Here is a 23,200-nt window from a genome sequence, read left to right on the forward strand (position 1 = left end):
CTGGGATTCTTTTTCCGCCAGTGTACATTCATAGGGGTAACTTACATTGAAACGCAACAAATATGGGATTTAGCTGAAAACTGCAAGTTCTCTTTGTTACATAGACGGCGTTCTTGCTTCTTGTCGCTTCTATTTTACGCGGCATTTGCCGAAATATCGCACAGGTTTGTGTTTCAGTTGACGAAATGGCTCCACACTGTGAAACTGAAGGAAGTGGCGTCTCAGAACTTGTACAGGTCCACGTCAGTGGTAACTAACTGATCCTGTGTGAGAACTGGAACGTGAGTGTGATTTCTGAAATCGCCACGAAAGCTCTGAGACACGAGCGAAAGGTACATTTTTGCTGTTTACTACTTCGTGCACAGTTCAAATGGTTCAAATGGTTCAAATGGCTCGGAGTACTATGGGACTTAACATCAGAGGTCATCAGTCCCTTAGAACTTAGAACAACTTAAACCTAACTAACCTAAGGACATCACACACATCCATGCCAGAGGCAGGATTCGAACCTGCGACCGTAGCCTTCTCGCAGTTCCAGACTGACGTGCCTAGAACCACTCAGCCATTCCGGCCGGCCTTGTGTACAGTGGTAAGAGGAGGTGGGCTACAGAGTAGTGCAGCAGTTGTCGACGTGGAGAAGCTGAACAGGAGTAGAAGTCATTAGTGAACTTGTAAATACAATATACAAACGTTTTACTTAATTTTTAGCTTTCTCCAGAAGTTACGAAGAAACGTTAAAAAAGAACAAACAACAATAAAGTCCAGCAAGGCAGGAGTGTCATGCATGGTGAGGTTCCCGCTACTAATGCACTGTTGAAAGTTAAGACTGAAGACTGTTAAGAATGACACTGGGCTGTGAGCTGTCACCCATCCTATATCGCTGCGATGTGGCTCAGTGGGCGTGCTTCATTGGATCCGCTGGATCCCCACGAGGTCGTTATCGGCGTCTGTCGAAAACGTGCGTTTCGCTTGCCAGCTGTGTGACACCGGTGAGGGTAGTATCGATCTGTTATACAACAGGTTCCACTCCGGTCACTTTTCCATCTGTAGAATTAGTCCCTGGGAGACCACCGATTCTGAGATGGAGCTGCCGCGCGGGGTAGCCGCGCGGTCTGGGGTGCCTTTTCATGGGCCGTGCGGCTCTTCCCGTCGGAGGTTCGAGGCCTCCCTCAGGGGTGGGTGAGTGTGATGCCGTTAGCTTAAGTTAGTTTAAGTTATATTAAGTACTGCGTAAGCTTAGGGACCGATGACCTCAGCAGTTTGGTCCCATAAGATCTTACCACAAATTTCCAAAATTTGAGATGGAGCTAGACGTGGAATGTCTCGTTGAATAAGAATTAGGAGGCGACTGGCCATCAGAAGACTTCCGTGCCTTGGAGGTCACGTCTTCTTCTGTCAAAGCGTACTGCCGTGGAGGGGTCCGTGTCGCGTCACCCGCCGCTTTGGTGTTCCGTGGTGGGCGGAAGAGCACCGCGGTGACGGATAAGGCAGGGGGCAGGGATGGAAGGAATGGAGGGCGGAGTAAGGGTGGACGGGGGCTGGGTGGCTGCGAGACGCGCGCTCCGCTCGTACATTATTCACGCCGGCTGTCTCGCAAGAAGCCTGCAGCTTCCGGACCACCCGGGACCGGCGGGAGACGTGGAGGCGGCGGCAGCGGCAACGTCGTTACGGCAGCCGCGCCACGGCCGGGGGCAGCGCACAGCGGCGGCTCTAGCCTCTGCCCCGCGCCGGCGGGAGGCGCGCGCGGAATTTTTAGTGACACCCTCCGCTTCGGCATTCTTTTGATGCCGCCTGCGCGATCGCTTACGCGGCGCGGGCGCTGCATGCCGGCGCCGTCTGCTGCCCTAGAGCGCCTGCTGCCGACGGCAGACCTGCAGGCGTCGCTCACAAAAGGAAAACAATTTACTGCAAAACTTCTCAGCTGCCAGCGTTCGGGAAGTTACCTGCGCTCGGCGTGGATGGAGAAGCTGCAGCAGCAGCTAGAGAAACGCTCGCCTCCGCCTGCTTTAATAATTCATTCACGGATGAAAGAGCGCTACTTTCAAGGCAATCTATGCGTTTCGTACAAGTGAGAGAAACTTGAGAGAAAACTAGGTTGCGAACATATTTTATAAACGCAATATGCAACAAAAGTCCGGAAACTTTGGAGAATGCCACTCTCTGATTTCCCCCCCCCCCCCACCTCCACCCCTCTCTCTCTCCCTTTCTCTAGCTTTCACTTCTAGCGATTATCCGTTTTACATGGTCGGCTTTTTGATGACTTGGCAAATTCCTTTCCGTACGGCTGCCTGTAGAGCCACTGTAGTCTCTTAAACCAAAGGAGGAAAGTCGCCTGCTCCGTCTGACTGCGGGCCTTCTGAACATCTTTACCTATTTTATCGTGATTACAATGGTCGAATGTGGTGAATGCCATAGCAGGCCAACGAAGACATCAGAAAAAATTACATGTTTGCTCTTACAAGTACACTACTGGCCATTAAAATTACTACACCACGAAGATGACGTGCTACAGACGCGTAATCTGACAGGAAGAAGATGCTGTGATACGCAAATGATTAGCTTTTCAGAGCATTCACACAAGGTTGACGCCGGTGGCGACACCTACAACGTGCTGACACGAGAAAAGTTTCCAGCCGATTTCTCATACACAAACAGCAGTTGACCAGCGTTGCCTGGTGAAACGTTGTTGTGATACCTCGTGGAAGGAGGAGAAATGCGTACCATCATGTTTTCGCCTTTGTCGTATCGCGACACTGCTGCTCGTGTTGGTCGAGATCCAATGACTGTTAGCAGAACATGGAATCGGTGCGTTCAGGAGGGTAGTACGGAACGCCGTGCTGGTTCCCAACGGCCTCCTATCACTAGCAGTCGAGATGACAGGCATCTTATCCGAATGGCTGTAACGGATCGTGCAGCCACGTCTCGATCCCTGAGTCAACAGATGGCGACTTTTGCAAGACATCAACCATTTGCACGAACAGTTCGACGACGTTTGCAGCAGCATGCACTTTCAGCTCGGAGACCATGGCTGCGGTTGCCCTTGACGCTGCATCATAGACAGATGCGCCTGCGGTAGTGTACTCAACGACGAACCTGGGTGCACGAATGGCAAAACGTCATTTTTTCGGATGAATCCAGGTTCTGTTTACAGCATAATGATGCTCGCATCCGTGTTTGGCGACATCGCGGTGAACGCACATTGGAAGCGTGTATTCTTCATCGCCATACTGGCGTATGACCTGGCGTGATGGTATGGGGTGCCATTCGTTACACGTCTCGGTCACCTCTTGTTCCAATTGATGGGACTTTGAACAGTGGAAGTTACATTTCAGATGTGTTACCATCCGAGGCTCTACCCTTCTTCGATACCTGCGAAACCCTACATTTCAACAGGATAATGCACGACCGCGTGTTGCAGGTCCGGTAAGAGCCTTTCTGGATACAGAAAATGTTCGACTGCTGTCCGGGCCAGCACATTCTCCAGATCTTTCAACAATTGAAAACGTCTGTCAATGGTGGCCGAACAACTGGCTCGTCACAATACGCCAGTCACTACTGTTGATGAACTGTGGTATCGTGTTGAAGTTGAATGGGCAGCTGTACCTGTACACGCCATCCAAGCTCTGTTTGACACAATGCCCGGGCGTATCAAGGCCGTTATTACGGCCAGAAGTGGTTATTGTGGGTACTGATTCTCAGGATCTATGCACACAAATTGCGTGAAAATGCAATCACATGTCAGTTATAGTATAATATATTTGTCCAATGAATACCCGTTTATCGTCTGCCTTTCTTCTAGGTGTAGCAATTTTAATGGCCAGTAGTGTACTTTCTTTGGACCACACAGGTTTTGAAATGAAAACAGGATATAAAATTCCGTCTAAGATGTACCTATTTTGATGTAGCACAGCCGGTTCTACACTTACTAATCCATTTTCAAGTGGTACGTAAAGAAAATACGTAAGTCAAACGCAGCAGAAAAAAGAATCAACATGACATCTGTTTTATCTAAAAATTCATTCACACTTGGTTGAAAAGAAAATACGGTAACATCACGCACGCCCTTTCAAATAACTCAAACCAGACCGCTATAGAAAATAAACTGAAAAGCTGGCATCCATGTATATAAAATGTATGTATGTATGTGCGTGTGTGTGTTTTTTTTTCCTCGTCTCTTCCTAAACCACTGGATCGGTTTCAGTCAAATATGGTGCACATTTGCTGTTCGACAACAATCGTTGTGAGGGTAAAAAGCATATACCTGGCATAGTCGCAACGCATTTTTCATACAGTGTCCGCACATGCTGCTTAATGTGCCTATACAAATACATCATTGTATGACACATAGGTCAGAATATACGACGTCATAAATACTGAAATGCGTGAAAAACCGCCGCATCATGCCTTAGTTTTAAATTTTTTATTTCTTTGCTGCTGCCTCTATTCGCATCATATTTCGCCGACGGTATTCACATACGCCACTCAATGAACCTACACAAATATATCATAGTACGACACATAGTTGAAGACATATGACGTCATAAACGCAGAGATAGGTGAAAAAATGCCTCATCTTGCATTAAGTTCCAATACATTTGTTCTTTACTACTGAGACACTTCTAGTCGAGTCAACTTAAGGAATCTCTGACACCTAGCAGTGCTTTTGATAGTTTTCAACTTCGAACCGCATACGGCAGTAGGTGAAAAAGATAGGCTGTCTATAGAGCTATGAAGGGGCCTTGCCAAAGAGGCGTTCAAAAAATAGCATTGTAGACTAATGTGAACCAGCTGCGCCCAGCGTACAGAAACTGTTCGGGATAATATTTCTTAATTTGGATACGATTCTTACACATCTCCATATTTGGCATACTTCTTTGTGCAATAGTTTAATAATTTCGGAGGAGTTTTCACGATTGCATGAAAATGAAATTTTTTCTGATACTTCGCCACAAACACAGTTCATATTTTGCTTTCGTTTCTAATAGGGAACTGGTAAAATGAATACGTGGGAAATGGCAGTTGTATCATCTAGTACGAAAATAAATGAGAACAGCCCACTGCTCATGTCGGCAAATATAATATATACAGTGTATAAAAAACTTGAGGGATTTATTCTTGACATCAAAATATTATATGAATGCTGTCCCGAAAATCGTTAGTTGGTGGAATATCAATGGATTTATTATTGACAGGACGAAAATGATACATATACCAAAGACATCTGCATTTACAGAATATGCTCGAAGTGACTTCATGTTTCCGTGCATTCCATGAGACTTCGTGCCATACTTCGCCGTACATTGTGGAAAACTCCGGTGTGCTCCTCATTTGGTCATATCCGTTTTTAATGCACTTCTTCAAAATATCGACAGTGCCTACTGGAGTTGAATACACCAAGAATTTTATTTCTCCCCATTCAAATCTAGCGATCGGGCAGGCGATGTAATGGATCTCCCTCGACCGATATACCTGTTCTGAAACTGGTTATCAAATCCTTCCGAACTACCAACGTAAGGTGACGCTTATTTTCGCCAAAGTACGTCTTGCTACACATACCTTCTAGTTAAAGATTGTGATACCTTTAGTAATCGATCATTTGGTGCAGGACACCTCGGCAGTAAGCTTGTGATTCAGAATATGTAGAAGAAAGAGTAATTTTGAACTTTGTCATTGTGACAAACAATTTCCGTCTTTGTTGTTGTGTTTGTGGATGTTACTCCTTCCTTTAGCATATTTATTCAACTTAAACGTCGACTTGCCTTTTCTTTGCAGCAGTTTGCTAGTAAAAGGTTCGCATCGTATGGTGTCTGCCCCTAACCCAGTCGGTTGCAACTAGTCATGAGAATGAAGGTTGTCTTCCCAGGTGAAGAATTAAAATCAAGTCAAAGCTTTGAAACTGACAGACTGGCTAGAATTCGTTTATGTCTCGGAACGCGTCATACTGCAGTATTCGGAAGACACTGTGGGAGCATACTTACCAGTTTTGGTACATTTCAGTAACTGTTTCAATACGAGTTAGTGAATAACCAATGAAATTTAGGAACAGTCAAAACTTTATGTTGTTCATTAGACATGCATAAGATACCTTCTGTTTTTAATATTCTTTTGCGAAATTGTGCTTCAGTTTGGTAGATAAGTTATTCGTCATATAATTTTTTTGTGCGAACGCGGTCATTTCTATCAGGAGTAATATTAGTTGGGGGTGGGGGGGAGGAGGGGGAGCTGCTAATGTTTCGTTACACTGCGCACGTTATAATTTTTAGTAACTACAAAGGGCAGTAACAGAATATGTAAGCTGGAAGTGCTAAATGGAACATATATTTCGGGTTACAGATGATACCCGAATACACTGAGGTGAAGAGCGTCTGCCAAAACTAGTATTGCTTGTATTCAGTTTCAAACAGATAGTCTTTACCAAGAAACCCTCAATATAAAATCAACAGCAACTGATCATAGACCACAGATCAACAGCATTAAAGATAGCTGAAGAAGCAAGAGTGCATCTGTACAGCTTGCGCCAGAGTTTAGTCTTCGCAACCCTCCATGAATACCAGAGTCAGAGACAGAGGGTACCCCATGGTGAATCCATCCGTTTGTTCACAGTAGTCACAAATGAAGAAACAGAACGTAGGTGTGGCGAAAAATCTGAGGAAGCTGATTCTTTGTGGCCAGATATCTAACAACAGTGTGTAACCATGCCAGTAAATGCCGAGTCGCTTTCTCATTCCCTCAAGCGAATCAAGAAGGAGTTCAGCCCCAACAATCGGCAGAATATTGACTCGGCACAAAATTAAATGCTTTTTCCGTCCATGCTTTTTCCGTCCACCTCCGAAAGAGCGTACGCTATTACGTACAATGAAAGGTGACTTGGGACACTTCAGTCGAGTGTCCACCGTATTCTACGTAAATATGTTAAGGCGTACATCTGGCACACTGCGTGGGACAAGCGGAGGAAGATGCCAGGAGCACAGAAGCTACAACTGAGTCGTCCAAACTTCACAATTTGCGTTTACGGTGGACTGCATAACTACAGAGCACTTAAAGTTACGAGCAAACCAAAATGCTAAGATAGACTTCGTCGTCTTGAAGTTGTGTTCTAAAGGTGGTTGCTGAAACAGAGACAGCGCAGTCGCTCTCCGTAAAGGGTGGGAACCAGTGCTCAGGCAGAGCTATGACGCCCCGCCCGACGATGACGGCAGAAAGTTAAGGTGAGCGGGGCTCATCCCAGGATTCAGTGATCACGTCCCGTGTTACCCCATCCCACTCCCCTCCCCCAGACCCCACTGATCCCCTCCCTCTGCCACCACTACAACTCCGCAGCTCGTGGTCGTGCGGTAGCGTTCTCGCTTCCCACGCCCGGGTTCCAGGGTTCGATTACCGGTGGTGTCAGGGATTTCCTCTGCCTCTTGTTGACTGGGTGTTGTGTGTTGTCCTTAGCTTAGTTATGTTTAAGTAGTTCTAAGTTCTAGGGGACTGATGACCATAGACGTTAAGTCCCATAGTGCTCAGAGCCATTTTTGAACCACTACCACCACCACCACCACTACCACCACCACCACCACGACCACCACCCATCACCAATGCACCCGACACGGCATGCTGCTAGGCAGAAAGGGAAAAGGTTAGGAGCGACAAGACTATAGACGCTCTTTTTAGAAGTGTCACTCTGATGATGACAGCAACGTACTCTGTCGAAATACTATGTTTCGTAAACGACTGCTACCGTATGGATACCCGAGAACTACGCAAACAGGTTCCAGTGTACTTGGCAATAAAAATCATGCAGCACGTGATTTCGCCTAATTAAAACTGCGCTTACTCCTGAAGAAGAGTAAATTGCTAGGTAAGTTAATTACTGCAACAAACTCTAAAAACGAATTCAATTTCCACTGACGAACGGCATGAGTAGTACCAGCAAACAAATGAATACTGTGTTACTGATAAAAGGTATTTCATTGTTCTGTAGCGTATCTCCAGCTTCATTTACCAGTTCGTTATTTAGTCATGTTTCCAGCTTCCTGCTTACTACAGTTAAACAGTCTCTTAACTTTTATGATTTAATTGTATGTACTGAAAATACATTCGAAATATTCCACATAGAAGTCTGTTACAAGTTTTGTCATTTTTAAAGTGATGCCAATTAAACTGATGCCACCTTCAATTCAGACTAAATAAATATACAGAGTATAATTAACATACTTCACACATGAAGTTTTGTGTCCATGTATTGGTTTGGTTTCGATGTAATTTTCATAGTACTCATATTACTAAAATTACATTTTTCTAGTGTTTTTGGGTTAGCTATTACATTGTTCTTGCATAAGTACTGAAAGTGAGCCATTAGCGACACGTACCTGACACCTTAATATTTGTCTGTTCTTTTCGGAACAAAATTGCAGTGTTGCGGTACCGAATACAAGAAAATAAAATTCTTCCCATGAGTTCTGGAGTAGATAATGTGTTCCCTTTCATGGCTAATACGGTACACTCTTTGAGACACTGTCAGAGCTATCAGTCTTGTAACTTCCTTTCACTTAATTTAAGTATAGTGTACTAGACGGCGTAGTTATCTTTCGTAATCATATGCAAGGCAAATCATGTTTGAGATTCGACAGAAAACGTGTTGTGAAGAAACTGTCTGATCGACACGGGCATGATGGTATGGTCAGAGATGGGAGATAGTAGAATGGTGACGGTATGCCACAATGGGCCCATAAAATCGTAACTTGTCTAATGTTATAGAGCAGCTGAATTATTGGTCCGTGGTAGCTATTCCAAAACCAGCCACGTGATTTCCATTTGGATAATTACGAATGCACATACCTAGAATCATTTTACGACGATTTCAATAGAAGACATAAGACACGTTAAATTTAGTTTAGATTTTTTGCGATGCAAGGGGTGGAGAGGGAAGCTGGATAGCCCATATACAGGCCGGAAAAGACGCGTCGGTTGAAACTGTACAATCCTCCAGTTGCGAAAACTACTTGTAATAATGTCTCTTTATATAGTCCTTTACGACGCATATAAAGCAGTGATAGATCATAACGCATTGCCATATTAATTATGCAGTTTTACGTGTTTACCTTTTCCATAGCAATTATAGTTGTCGTTGCATTGTCTCATGCTACCCAAAGACTAATATCAGTTGATAATGCTGCCTGTAAAGAAACTACTAACTGAATATTGCAACCGAAGGCATAGTGATAGAATTTATCGACGATTTCATACCAGCATGGTGAATATTAAGTAACAGGACAAACGTTAGGTGTTTCTTAGCAGGAAACGTGGCAACAATAAAGTTCGTACCAACATATGCACTCAATGGATTGTGAGTCTGCAATACTACAATTAATGCCGAATATTACATTATACAATACATAATTTAGTTCCTTATTTAATGAATGCATATTTGTCAACGGAGATGGTTTTGTGTTTCAGGTTGTGTTATTACAGCTTAATCGAAGCATTATTCAGTCCAGAAGGAAGCCGAGTTTGTTTTCTCTACAGTGAAGCGTGAGGGAGTGGTCGGGATGGCGCACGGATTTACAAAGCCACTTACCCAGATAAGCAACTCCAACCAACTCTGTGTGTCTGAATGGGCTGGAGGAATGGTAAGGCAGAGGGGAGATTTACGCTGGAGCGAACAGTCGAACAATGGCAATGATATGAGAATGCAGGCTTTCTCGGTGAATCTCGATGATAAAATCTTCTCGCGTTGACAGCTTAGTCTATGCGTCGTTTTCCGGCAACGTTTCAGCAAGTTTATTACTTGTCATCTTCAGGCGAAATGAGAAACTGGCTGAAACGTTGCCGGAAAAGTACGCATTGACTCGGCAGTCAAACCGAGAAGATTTATCTAAAAATGTTCAAATGTGTGTGAAATCTTATGGGACTTAACTGCTAAGGTCATCAGTCCCTAAGCTGACACACTACTTAACCTAAATTATCCTAAGGACAAACACACACACCCATGCCCGAGGGAGGACTCGAACCTCCGCCGGAACCAGCTGCACAGTCCACGACTGCAGCGCCTTAGACCCCTCGGCTAATTCCGCGCGGCGAAGATTTTTCTCTCAGTGGTTGTACTGACAGGCGTTATTCAAGTAGTCCTATACAGCTATGCGGCCGTCCCCACGGCCGTATTGTGAGCTTGCAAACGCAGCAGATCGCGGAATACGCTGACTGACCGATCCGGCGGTGACGTCCGGTGTCCCGGGACGTGGGCGACAGCTACAGCTATCCCGAGCGACTCACCACTAGATGACGCAGTGCCAGCCACCAGCGGTGAAGAACTAGGGCTGTCCTCCAGGTCCCCTGGAGCCTTGTCAGTAACGTGCCCCTGCACTTCCTCGTGGTTCCCATGTGTACAGTATCCGACAGCAGATGTCCGTTGCCGATCAGCAACGCTCCAGTCCCCCATCCGGTGATGGACCGCAGGAGGATGGCCGATGACATCTAGGTGGCTGGAAGGCAACGAGGGCTCGCCTCCCTCAGGTGGATCGTACACTGCTGGCAGTCCATCGCCCACAGTTCCTCAGAGGTCTGTTTCTTGCCGTAAACAAGCTCCCCTCATCGCTGAGTCATTCAGCGGCAGGTAGTCAGCCGGTCTTCATCACCAAGGGTGAGACGTGGTTTCTCTGAAACTCAAAGGCCCGTCATTCTTTCCCGTTCAAGTCAGAATGGAAGCTTTGAGGTCCTAGACCCGATTATACAGGGTGGTCCATTGATGGTGACCGGGCCAAATATCTCACGAAATAAGCGACAAACGAAAAAAACTAAAAAAGAAAGAAACTTGTCTAGCTTGAAGGCGGAAACCAGATGGCGCTGTGGTTGGCCCGCTAGATTGCGCTGGCATAGGTCAAACGGATATCAACTGCGTTTCTTAAATAGGAACCCACATTTTTTATTACATATTCGTTTAGTACGTAAATAAGTGTGAGGACCACTTTTTTTCGCTTTGTGATAGATGGTGCTGTAATAGTGACAAACATATCTCTCACAATGTTAGACGAACAGTTGGTAACAGGTAGGTTTTTTAAAATTAAAATACAGAACGTAGGTACGTTCGAACATTTTATTCGATTGTGCCAATGTGATACATGTACCTTTGTGAACTTATCATTTCTGAGAACGCATGCTGTTACAGCGTAATTACCTGTAAATACCACATTAATGCAATAAATGCTCAAAATGATGTCCGTCAGCCTCAATGCATTTGGCAATCCGTGTAACGACATTCCTCTCAACACCTAGTAGTTCGCCTTCCGTACTGTTTGCACATGCATCCACAATGCGCTGACGCATGTTGGCAAGCGTTGTCGTTGGATCACGCCGGCGAACCATGTGGGCCATGGTATGTATGGTGCTTCGACGACCAATCCACCTGTCATGAAATATGCTATTCAATACCGCTTCAACCGCACGCGAGCTCTGTGCCGGACGTCTATCATGTTGGAAGTACATCGCCATTCTGTCATGCAGTGAATCATCTTGTAGTAACATCGGTAGAACATTACGTAGGAAATCAGCATAAATTGCACCATTTACACTGCTATCGATAAAATGGGGGCCAATTATCCTTCCTCCCATAATGCCGCACCATACATTAACCCGCCAAGGTCGCTGATGTTCCACTTGTCGCAGCCATCGTGGATTTTCAGTTGCCCAATAGAGCATAGTATGCCGGTTTACGTTACCGCTGTTGGTGAATGACGCTTCGTCGCTAAATAGAACGCGTGCAAAAAAATCTGTCATCGTCCCGTAATTTCTCTTGTGCCCAGTGGGAGAACTGTACACGACGTTCGAAGTTGTCGCCATACAATTCCTGGTGCATAGAAATATGGTACGGGTGCAATCGATGTAGATGTAGCATTCTCAACACCGACGTTTTTGAGATTCCCGATTCTCGCGCAATTTGTCTGCTTCTGCTGTGCGGATTAGCCGCGACAGCAGCTAAAACACCTACTTGGACATCATCATTTGTTGCAGGTCGAGGCTGACGTTTCACATATGGCTGAACACTCGCTGTTTCCTTAAATAACGTCACTATCCTGTCAACGGTACGGACACTTGGATGATGTCGTCCAGGTTACCGAGCAGCATACATAGCACAAGCCCGTTGGGCAATTTGATCACAATAACCGTACATCAACACGATACTGACCTTTTACGCAGTTGGTTGGGGTTGGGTTGTTTTGGGGAAGGAGACCAGACAGCGATGTCATCGGTCTGATCGGATTAGGGAAGGACGGGGAAGGAAGTCGGTATTTGCCTGGAGCGATTTAGGGAAATCACGGAAAACCTAAATCAGGAAGGCCAGACGTGGGATACGCAGTTGGTAAACGGTACATTTCAACACGATAATGTATTACGATGCAAATACCGTCCGCACTTATACGTTTGTGATTATTACAGCGCCATCTATCACAAAGCGAAACAAGTGGTCCAACTAAGACATTCATACACTCCTGGAAATTGAAATAAGAACACCGTGAATTCATTGTCCCAGGAAGGGGAAACTTTATTGACACATTCCTGGGGTCAGATACATCACATGATCACACTGACAGAACCACAGGCACATAGACACAGGCAACAGAGCATGCACAATGTCGGCACTAGTACAGTGTATATCCAACTTTCGCAGCAATGCAGGCTGCTATTCTCCCATGGAGACGATCGTAGAGATGCTGGATGTAGTCCTGTGGAACGGCTTGCCATGCCATTTCCACCTGGCGCCTCAGTTGGACCAGCGTTCGTGCTGGACGTGCAGACCGCGTGAGACGACGCTTCATCCAATCCCAAACATGCTCAATGGGGGACAGATCCGGAGATCTTGCTGGCCAGGGTAGTTGACTTGCACCTTCTAGAGCGCGTTGGGTGGCACGGGATACATGCGGACGTGCATTGTCCTGTTGGAACAGCAAGTTCCCTTGCCGGTCTAGGAATGGTAGAACGATGGATTCGATGACGGTTTGGATGTACCGTGCACTAATCACTGTCCCCTCGACGATCACCAGTGGTGTACGGCCAGTGTAGGAGATCGCTCCCCACACCATGATGCCGGGTGTTGGCCCTGTGTGCCTCGGTCGTATGCAGTCCTGATTGTGGCGCTCACCTGCACGGCGCCAAACACGCGTACGACCATCATTGGCACCAAGGCAGAAGCGACTCTCATCGCTGAAGACGACACGTCTCCATTCGTCCCTCCATTCACGCCTGTCGCGACACCACTGGAGGCGGGCTGCACGATGTTGGGGCGTGAGCGGAAGACGGCCTAACGGTGTGCGGGACCGTAGCCCAGCTTCATGGAGACGGTTGCGAATGGTCCTCGCCGATACCCCAGGAGCAACAGTGTCCCTAATTTGCTGGGAAGTGGCGGTGCGGTCCCCTACGGCACTGCGTAGAATCCTACGGTCTTGGCGTGCATCCGTGCGTCGCTGCGGTCCGGTCCCAGGTCGACGGGCACGTGCACCTTCCGCCGACCACTGGCGACAACATCGATGTACTGTGGAGACCTCACGCCCCACGTGTTGAGCAATTCGGCGGTACGTCCACCCGGCCTCCCGCATGCCCACTATACGCCCTCGCTCAAAGTCCGTCAACTGCACATACGGTTCACGTCCACGCTGTCGCGGCATGCTACGAGTGTTAAAGACTGCGATGGAGCTCCGTATGCTACGGCAAACTGGCTGACACTGACGGCGGCGGTGCACAAATGCTGCGCAGCTAGCGCCATTCGACGGCCAACACCGCGGTTCCTGGTGTGTCCGCTGTGCCGTGCGTGTGATCATTGCTTGTACAGCCCTCTCGCAGTGTCCGGAGCAAGTATGGTAGGTCTGACACACCGGTGTCAATGTGTTCTTTTTTCCATTTCCAGGAGTGTATTTCTTTACGTACTACACGAATTTGTAATAAAAAATGGGGTTTTCTATTTCAAAAATCGCAGTTGATATCCGTTCGACCTATGGCAGCGCCATCTAGCGGGCCAACCATAGCGCCATCTGGTTTCCCCCTTGAAGCTAGACGAGTTTCGTTCTTTGTAGTTTTTTCGTTTGATGAGATATTTGGCCCGGTCACCATCAATGGACCACCCTGGATAGCTACGCGTCTCGTATAGTCCACCTGGTGCGGGACAAGTATGTTCACTTGCTATTACTTGTGTCAGATTCTCCTGGCGCGCTCTGTCCCAAGCATGGATTGCTAGATCTGGTTAAATTTATGACGTGTGAGTTGTTCGATAGCAAAAGCAATTACTCTTTCTTCGTCACACCATCTTAGCTGTTCCATGCGCTCAGCCCTTAACCAGTGTCGCAAACTCAAATGTGCCAGGAGAATTTCGCCATAATGCGACAATAGTGTCCAGTGACTTACTTGGTTAACACATCGGCTGGGCTGGCGTCTGGCTGTGGTAGAAATACAACTTCAGACATTCACAACTAGAGCGTCGAAACTTTCCGCGGCGCAGAATAAAATTTGTATCCCCTTTTCGAGTTTGGGTCATTTCAGAGAGATGAACAATCTGGGCAGTCGAGGGGTGTTTTTACACAGGCATTGGAACAACAAGCTCTACACGCTATTGAAACTAACCCCGGAACCCATTCTATGACAGTGTACTGTAAGCATGGAATATTCCACACGGCAGCGTTGCCTATACAGCTTGATGGGATTAATGACGCCTGTCTACTTATACGTGCATTTATTAATAAAAAATGGTTCAAATGGCTCTGAGCACTATGGGACTTAACTTCTGTGGTCATCAGTCCCCTAGAACTTAGAACTACTTAAACCTAACTAACCTAAGAACATCACACACATCCATGCCCGAGGCAGGATTCGAACCTGCGACCGTAGCAGTCCCGCGGCTCCGGACTGCGCGCCTAGAACCACTATACCACCGAGGCCGGCCTTTATTAATACCGCAAGAAACGTTCATGAAGGAGAATGTATCAGCTCATTTCCGTTTCACTGTTCTTCAACACGTTAACAATATCTTTCCCGCAAAAGTTGAATAGAACGAGGAATCGCTTGCCCCTGGTCATCTATATCGCCAGACTTTGGCTCCCTTAAGTTTTATTTGTTGGCGAATCTGAAAACTGTTGCGTATGATGAAGCACCTACTAACGTTCATAAACTCCAATAGCGTATTTATCAAGTGTGTGACGCTGTTTGGCTCTATGTATTCGAAACACAAGATGTAATTCGTCATAAGACATGAGAACGCCTGCAGTGCACCTATGGCGACCACACTGAACATCTTTATTAACATGCATGAGACTAATGACATGTAACGTGAAATGTAATGTACCAGCATTAAATGTTTTATTGCAGTCTCATTACCCACTTTCGGATACATGTTAGCGTGACCTTTCTGTTACCTTATGTGTCACGAACCACCTCCTGAACTTCGTTCCCTTGCTTAAGATTCAACTTGTGTTTGCTAGCGATGTGAACCGGAATCAAGTTTTCTAGAGATAACTGAAAAATGATTCTGCACCGACCCAGAGTTGAATGAATGGTACACATTACTAACAGAGAATGGAGAACTGTCCAAAGTGTTCAGTAACATAATCAGTAATTGTAATCAGCTGGTACGTGGAGACGTCATTAATTAGCGCTAAACTAAAGGCACCAGATATTTTTCAACTGTAGAAAACAGGCGAGTTTGCAATGCGTAAGAAACAACAGAGCTGAGTCCACTCGCAGCTATCTGTGGTTCAGATGATGGTAGGTCTAATACATTAGCGTTCTGTGGGAAGGGAATTGTGTTCTTAACGCAAATCTCCTCATCGCAAAAAGTATCTGGATATCCCCGCCGGCTGCGGTGGCCGTGCGGTTCTGGCGCTGCAGTCCGGAACCGCGAGGCTGCTACGGTCGCAGGTTCGAATCCTGCCTCGGGCATGGGTGTGTGTGATGTCCTTAGGTTAGTTAGGTTTAAGTAGTTCCAAGTGCTAGGGGACTTATGACCTAAGATGTTGAGTCCCATAGTGCTCAGAGCCATTTTGGATATCCCACGGTAAAAGTGCGTTATGGGATTCGGGACGGTAGTTCAACATAGCCTTCTGTGGCAGAACTATCTTGCTATTTAAGTAGTCCTGTGCTACTGACATAGTCATCAGATGCGATAAGACCGTTATACATTTTCGTTCGTAACAGGATATTAACACGTGTTGATAATGTTGTCTCCATAAACGAGCGTGGTTACAGTTCCAGGAATAACTGCACAGAACTTAAGCAAATACACCATCAAGCCGCCACATGTAATGGATTTATTGTAATTGACACGGTTTCTATGATTGGAGGTTTAGGGCTAATGCAAATACAAATTGAAACAAGCTAAACCGAGTTTCATTTGTGCAACCGGCACACCAGCTGCAAACGATCCCTCAACGAGTGAGCAGTCCATATGAGACTGCCGAGGTCAGGTACTTCGTTGTAAAATAATAACTGCCCACATAGCCATTTACAGCTCCTTGTTTCTTATAGAAAATTTTTTTCATCAGGGTATATCACAGACGTTAGGTGTCCGTTCCTAAATTTTCTAAATGTTGAAACTATGATCAAAAATTCTTAACAGTGTCTTAGCAAGAGAAGGTGTATGATTTGAGGCGGTTATCTTTCCCTCCTGACATCTATCAGAGAAGGGTCCTGTACCGATATTTGCTCGGTAAACGCTGTCTTGACACCTTGTGATGTCGTACTGTCTTTTAGCTATTTTCTCTCGTTGCGTGAACTCCTTTCACATTCTGAGAAATGTAGTTGTCCACAGGATTAAATCAGACAACTCTTTTATTTTTAACGCAGTGCATTTCAACCAGCAACTTCTGATTGCGTATGGGCAGTATAGAAACACGGATTCCCGTTGAAATTTATGATTATTTCAAGAAAACTATTGCACGAATTACTGCACACATAGACCAAAATTACAACTCAACGACCTCACAACACCCGGACGTAACGCCTTATTCAAGACGCTGTTTAAACATCAAGCCCTGGAAAGAGAAAACAGTGATACGTTCACTCACGCAATCGTCTCAGCGCACACAGTCCATATTCGTGCAAACGTGTACAATAAAATTTCAGTGTAAACAGTAGCCATAACACCGCAACGCATCGTTCGTGAATAGGGCAATCAGACTGCAGTTATTAACTTCACACAGTTTAAATCGAGCTGATTAGGCGCAGTGTACCTAAAACACATTCAGAATTTACATACACGATATCAATATGAAATATACAAGTGAGCTGTGTAAGTAATTATTCTGCGACAGTAGAGTTTGGTAGGCTATATGTAATTGCTAATTCATTCATCTCGGAGATTACGAAATAGTCGATTGGGCCAACATTGTATTCTAAATATATAATTTGAACAACACTGAGGTTTCGTCAAAATAGATCCTACACAAATGGCACAGACTTTTACAAATCTAAAGGGCCCTACTAGCAATAGCGAAAGTGTAGTGTTACCGAGTTGTTGAACTGATGTTCGATTTCAAGCATTCCACCACCTTGAATGTCCACAGCCCTATAACTTATATTCCACAGAGGTAGAAGACTAGTGAGGAAAGCTGATGGGCACTATGTACCTATAACCAAACTAGTAAGTTGATTGTTATACAGGGTGGGTTTTTTTCATCTTGAGATGACGAAATATCTCAAAAACTACGCATCTGATTAATAAGCGGAAAAAATACGTGTTCAATATTTTTTTAAATGTTATCCGGCGATGACAATGTCAATCTTCCCTCCCTCCCACACCCACCACCCCGCAATCCCCCCCCCCTCCACACACACACACACACACACACACACACACACACACACACACACACACACATACACCAGGCATTCTATGGGAAAAATACGTGACTTTTGTAACACTTTGGCCTTGCGCGATGAATGTCACTGTGGACTGGCGAGAAGATGCGAGAACTGTACACATATAATCTTTAAGATAACTGATATATTCTATAGGTAAAGGGAAGTTCTAGATCAATAAGTTCTAGATCAATTATAGACAATGTGGTAGATAATAGAAAATGAGCAGCTCTAGTCAGTTTACAGATGCAATGGAGGATACTAAAGAAAAATGGCAAGGGAAAAAGAACTCTTAGGAGAGAGCAGCACATGAAGTACGGAGCAAACAAACAACCTGGAAACGAAAAAGAAGTTTTGGAATATGGTACGACGAAACAGAAAAGGCTCTCCGAGATAAGCAAACAGCGTGTAAACGTACCTACTGCTGGAAGAGGATCAAGCTAGACAATATTAGATACTTGCTAGAAATTCTGTAAAATCTCTAACAAGAAGAGCAAACGTACGGGTGGAACATGGCGTATGTGGGAGACAAGACTTCGCTTGTAAATTATTGAAATATTTGAATAAACCTAAAAGAGACAGTACATGAATATATGTGATAGCACATGGCGAATACATTGAGCATTGCGAAGTGTTTGGTTTAATCCCAAAGCGACAATTCTATTAATCCTGAAGATGTGGCCAGATATTGACTTGCTTACTTTAGAAAGAAAGAAAACTGGCGTTCTACGGATCTGAGCGGATGTCAGATTCCTTAATCGGGCAGGTAGGTTAGAAAATTTAAAAAGGGAAATGGATAGGTTAAAGTTAGATATAGTGGGAATTAGTGAAGTTCGGTGGCAGGAGAAACAAGACTTTTGGTCAGGTGATTACAGGGTTATAAATACAGAATCAAATAGGGGTAATGCAGGAGTAGGTTTAATAATGAATAAAAAAATAGGAGTGCGGGTTAGCTACTACAAACAGCATAGTGAACGCATTATTGTGGCCAAGATAGACACAAAGCCCTTGCCTACTACAGTAGTACAAGTTTATATGCCAACTAGCTCAGCAGATAATGAAGAAATGGATGAAATGTATGACGAGATAAAAGAAATTATTCAGATAGTGAAGGGAGATGAAAATTTAATAGTCATGGGTGACTGGAATTCGTCAGTAGGAAAAGGGAGAGAAGGAAATATAGTAGGTGAATATGGATTGGGGGGAAGAAATGAAAGAGGAAGCCGCCTTGTAGAATTTTGCACAGAGCATAACTTAATCATAGCTAACACTTGGTTCAAGAATCATAAAAGAAGGTTGTATACCTGGAAGAATCCTGGAGATACTAAAAGGTATCAGATAGATTATATAATGGTAAGACAGAGATTTAGGAACCAGGTTTTAAATTGTAAGACATTTCCAGGGGCAGATGTGGATTCTGACCACAATCTATTGGTTATGAACTGCAGATTGAAACTGAAGAAACTGCAAAAAGGTGGGAATTTAAGGAGATGGGACCTGGATAAACTGAAAGAACCAGAGGTTGTACAGAGTTACAGGGAGAGCATAAGGGAACAATTGAAAGGAATGGGGCAAAGAAATACAGTAGAAGAAGAATGGGTAGCTCTGAGGGATGAAGTAGTAAAGGCAGCAGACGATCAAGTAGGTAAAAAGAAGAGCGTTAGAAGAAATCCTTGGGTAACAGAAGAAATATTGAATTTAATTGATGAAAGGAGAAAATATAAAAATGCAGTAAATGAAGCAGGCAAAAAGGAATACAAACGCCTCAAAAATGAGATCGACAGGAAGTGCAAAATGGCTAAGCAGGGATGGCTAGAGGACAGATGTAAGGATGTAGAGGCTTGTCTCACTAGGGGTAAGATAGATACTGCCTACAGGAAAATTAAAGACACCTTTGGAGAGAAGAGAACCACTTGTATGAATATCAAGAGCTCAGATGGCAACCCAGTTCTAAGCAAAGAAGGGAAGGCAGAAAGGTGGAAGGAGTATATAGAGGGTTTATACAAGGGCAATGTACTTGAGGACAATATTATGGAAATGGAAGAGGATGCAGATGAAGACGAAATGGGAGATAAGGTACTGCGTGAAGAGTTTGACAGAGCAATGAAAGACCTGAGTCGAAACAAGGCCCCGGGAGTAGACAACATTCCATTAAAACTACTGGTGGCCTTGGGAGAGCCAGTCATGACAAAACTCTACCATCTGGTGAGCAAGATGTATGAGACAGGCGAAATACCCTCAGACTTCAAGAAGAATATAATAATTCCAATCCCAAAGAAAGCAGGTGTTGACAGATGTGAAAATTACCGAACTATCAGTTTAGTAAGTCACAGCTACAAAATACTAACGCGAATTCTTTACAGACGAATGGAAAAACTGGGGAAGATCAGTTTGGATTCCGTAGAAATGTTGGAACACGTGAGGCAATACTAACCTTACGACATATCTTAGAAGAAAGATTAAGAAAAGGCAAACCTACGTTTCTAGCATTTGTAGACTTAGAGAAAGTTTTTGACAATGTTAACTGGAATACTCTCTTTCAAATTCTAAATGTGGCAGGGGTAAAATACAGGGAGCGAAAGGCTATTTACAATTTGTACAGAAACCAGATGGCAGTTATAAGAGTCGAGGCGCATGAAAGGGGAGCAGTGGTTGGGAAATGAGTGAGACAGGGTTGTAGCCTCTCCCCGATGTTATTCAATCTGTATATTGAGCAAGCAGTAAAGGAAACAAAAGAAAAATTCGGAATAGGTATTAAAATTCATGGAGAAGAAGTAAAAACTTTGAGGTTCGCCGATGACATTGCAATTCTGTCAGAGACAGCAAAGGACTTGGAAGAGCAGTTGAACGGAATGGACAGTGTCTTGAAAGGAGGATATAAGATGAACATCAACAAAAGCAAAACGATGATAATGGAATGTAGTCAAATTAAATCGGGTGATCCTGAGGGAATTAGATTAGGAAATGAGACACTTAAAGTAGTAAAGGAGTTTTGCTATTTAGGGAGTAAAATAACAAATGATGGTCGAAGTAGAGAGGATATAAAATGTAGACTGGCAATGGCAAGGAAATCGTTTCTGAAGAATAGAAATTTGCTAACATCGAGTATAGATTTAAGTGTCAGTAAGTCGTTTCTGAAAGTATTTGTATGGAGTGTAGCCATGTATGGAAGTGAAACATGGACGATAACTAGTTTGGACAAGAAGAGAATAGAAGCTTTCGAAATGTGCTGCTACAGAAGAATGCTGAAGATAAGGAGGGTAGATCACCTAACTAATGAGGAGGTATTGAATAGGATTGGGGAAAAGAGAAGTTTGTGGCACAACTTGACAAGAAGAAGGGGCCGGTTGGTAGGACATGTTTTGAGGCATCAAGGGATCACAAATTTAGCGTTGGAGGGCAGCGTGGAGGGTAAAAATCGTAGAGGGAGACCAAGAGATGAATACACTAAGCAGATTCAGAAGGATGTAGGTTGCAGTAAGTACTGGGAGATGAAGAAGCTTGCACAGGATAGAGTGGCATGGAGAGCTGCATCAAACCAGTCTCAGGACTGAAGACCACAACAACAACAACAACTTTAGAGAGAAGGAGGTAGTAATAAAACGAAAGACTAAAAGGTCACTGTGAACAAAGGGCATAAATACAGAACTCATCGAGAACGGAGAAATTTTACTCAAACTCCGCCTTCCTCATCTATTAAACACTTGATGGATGTCTGCCCCACTAGTTGCACGGTCAGCGCGTTGGAACGCCACACACGGTGGCCCTGGTTCGATTCCCCATCTGGGGTGGGAGATTTTCTTCCCTCAGGGACTGGATGTTGTGCTGTCCTTATCATCATTTCATCCCCATTGTCGACGCGCAAGTCGCCCATTGTCGCGTCGCACTCAATAAAACTTGCTCTTGGCGGCCGAACTTCCCGCCTTGTAACTTCGGGCCACTGAAGCCATACGCTCATTTCATTTCATTTGCCTGATGAATTATACGGAGGATCTCTGACACGTGATTAATTGCCACTGTCTCTTCTGCATTTAAGATAGGGGAAAGAAACAAGCCCGCATCTCGTGGTCGTGCGGTAGCGTTCTCGCTTCCCACGCCCGGGTTCCCGGGTTCGATTCCCGGCGGGGTCAGGGATTTTCTCTGCCTCGTGATGGCTGGGTGTTGTGTGCTGTCCTTAGGTTAGTTAGGTTTAAGTAGTTCTAAGTTCTAGGGGACTTATGACCACAGCAGTTGAGTCCCATAGTGCTCAGAGCCATTTGAACCATTTGAAAGAAATAAATCCACAAGTTACAGAGGTCCAAGCATATTAAATTCAACCTATAAGCTATATGGGGCAACCGCCTTACCGCAGTGGATACATCGGTTCTCGTCAGATCACCGAAGTTAAGCGCTGTTGGGCGTGGGCGGCACTTGGATAGGAGACCATCCGGGTCCGCCGTGCGCTGTTGCCATTTTTCGCGGTGCACTCAACCTCGTCATGCTAATTGAGGAGCTACTCGACCGAACAGTAGCGGCTCTGGTCAAAGAAAACCATCATAACGACCAGGAGAGCGGTGTGCTGACCACACGCCCCTCCAATTCGCATCCTCATCTGAAGATGACACGGCGGTCGGATGGTACCATTGGGCCACTTGTGGCTTTATGAGCTATATGCTAGTATATTAAATAACCGATTACAGCCATTAGTAGAGTAACTCTTGCAAGAAGAGCAGAATAGTTTTCGAAAAAGTAGTGAACGTATTTACAATGTATTTACAATGAAACAGTTAACTGAGAAATAAAGGGAATACAATTTCCCCACCCATGTGGTATTTGTATACCTAGAGAAGGTCCTCGATAAGGTAGACATATGCGAATTGAGAGACATATTGAGTGAATGGTGCTACCCTCAACTCATAGTAAAGTTTATAGACAGTTTATATAATGGCATCTGCTTAAAACTCAATTTACCCAATTACATGGAGTGAAAAATAGCTGTTAATCACGAAGTATAACAATGCTTTTTAGCATTTATAAGGACGATATCCTACGTAGATGTAACGATTAGGCGCTACCTGAAATTATTTTAGGAAGAACCACTTCAAATCCGCTAGCATTTGCTGATTATTTAGCGATTATCGAAAAGACGGACGATAATCGTCGAAGAGCTATCTATTTATTACACAAAATTTTTAAAGAAGACAATTTTAAAATAACTTCCTCAATATCAGTAACCATGGCATTCAGGTTCAAACACCTAATAAGAGTAAAGATTATTTTTGATGAAAAAGTTTTACAGCAGATTTAACATTTTAGATATTTAGGCTGTAATATGTCGTATGATTACAGTACGGATGTTCACTACTGGCCATTAAAATTGCTCCATCATGAAGATGACGTG

The 23,200-nt window shown here is 44.6% G+C and overlaps 1 pseudogene; it reads left to right on the top strand.

Moving 5' to 3' along the window:
- Positions 1–22,152: 22,152 nt before the first annotated feature.
- On the top strand, positions 22,153–22,271 carry LOC126417645 (5S ribosomal RNA; annotated as a pseudogene).
- The last annotated feature ends 929 nt before the right edge of the window (positions 22,272–23,200 follow it).

The sequence above is a fragment of the Schistocerca serialis genome, chromosome 8 (genome assembly GCF_023864345.2).
Source record: "Schistocerca serialis cubense isolate TAMUIC-IGC-003099 chromosome 8, iqSchSeri2.2, whole genome shotgun sequence".
NCBI lineage: Eukaryota > Metazoa > Arthropoda > Insecta > Orthoptera > Acrididae > Schistocerca > Schistocerca serialis.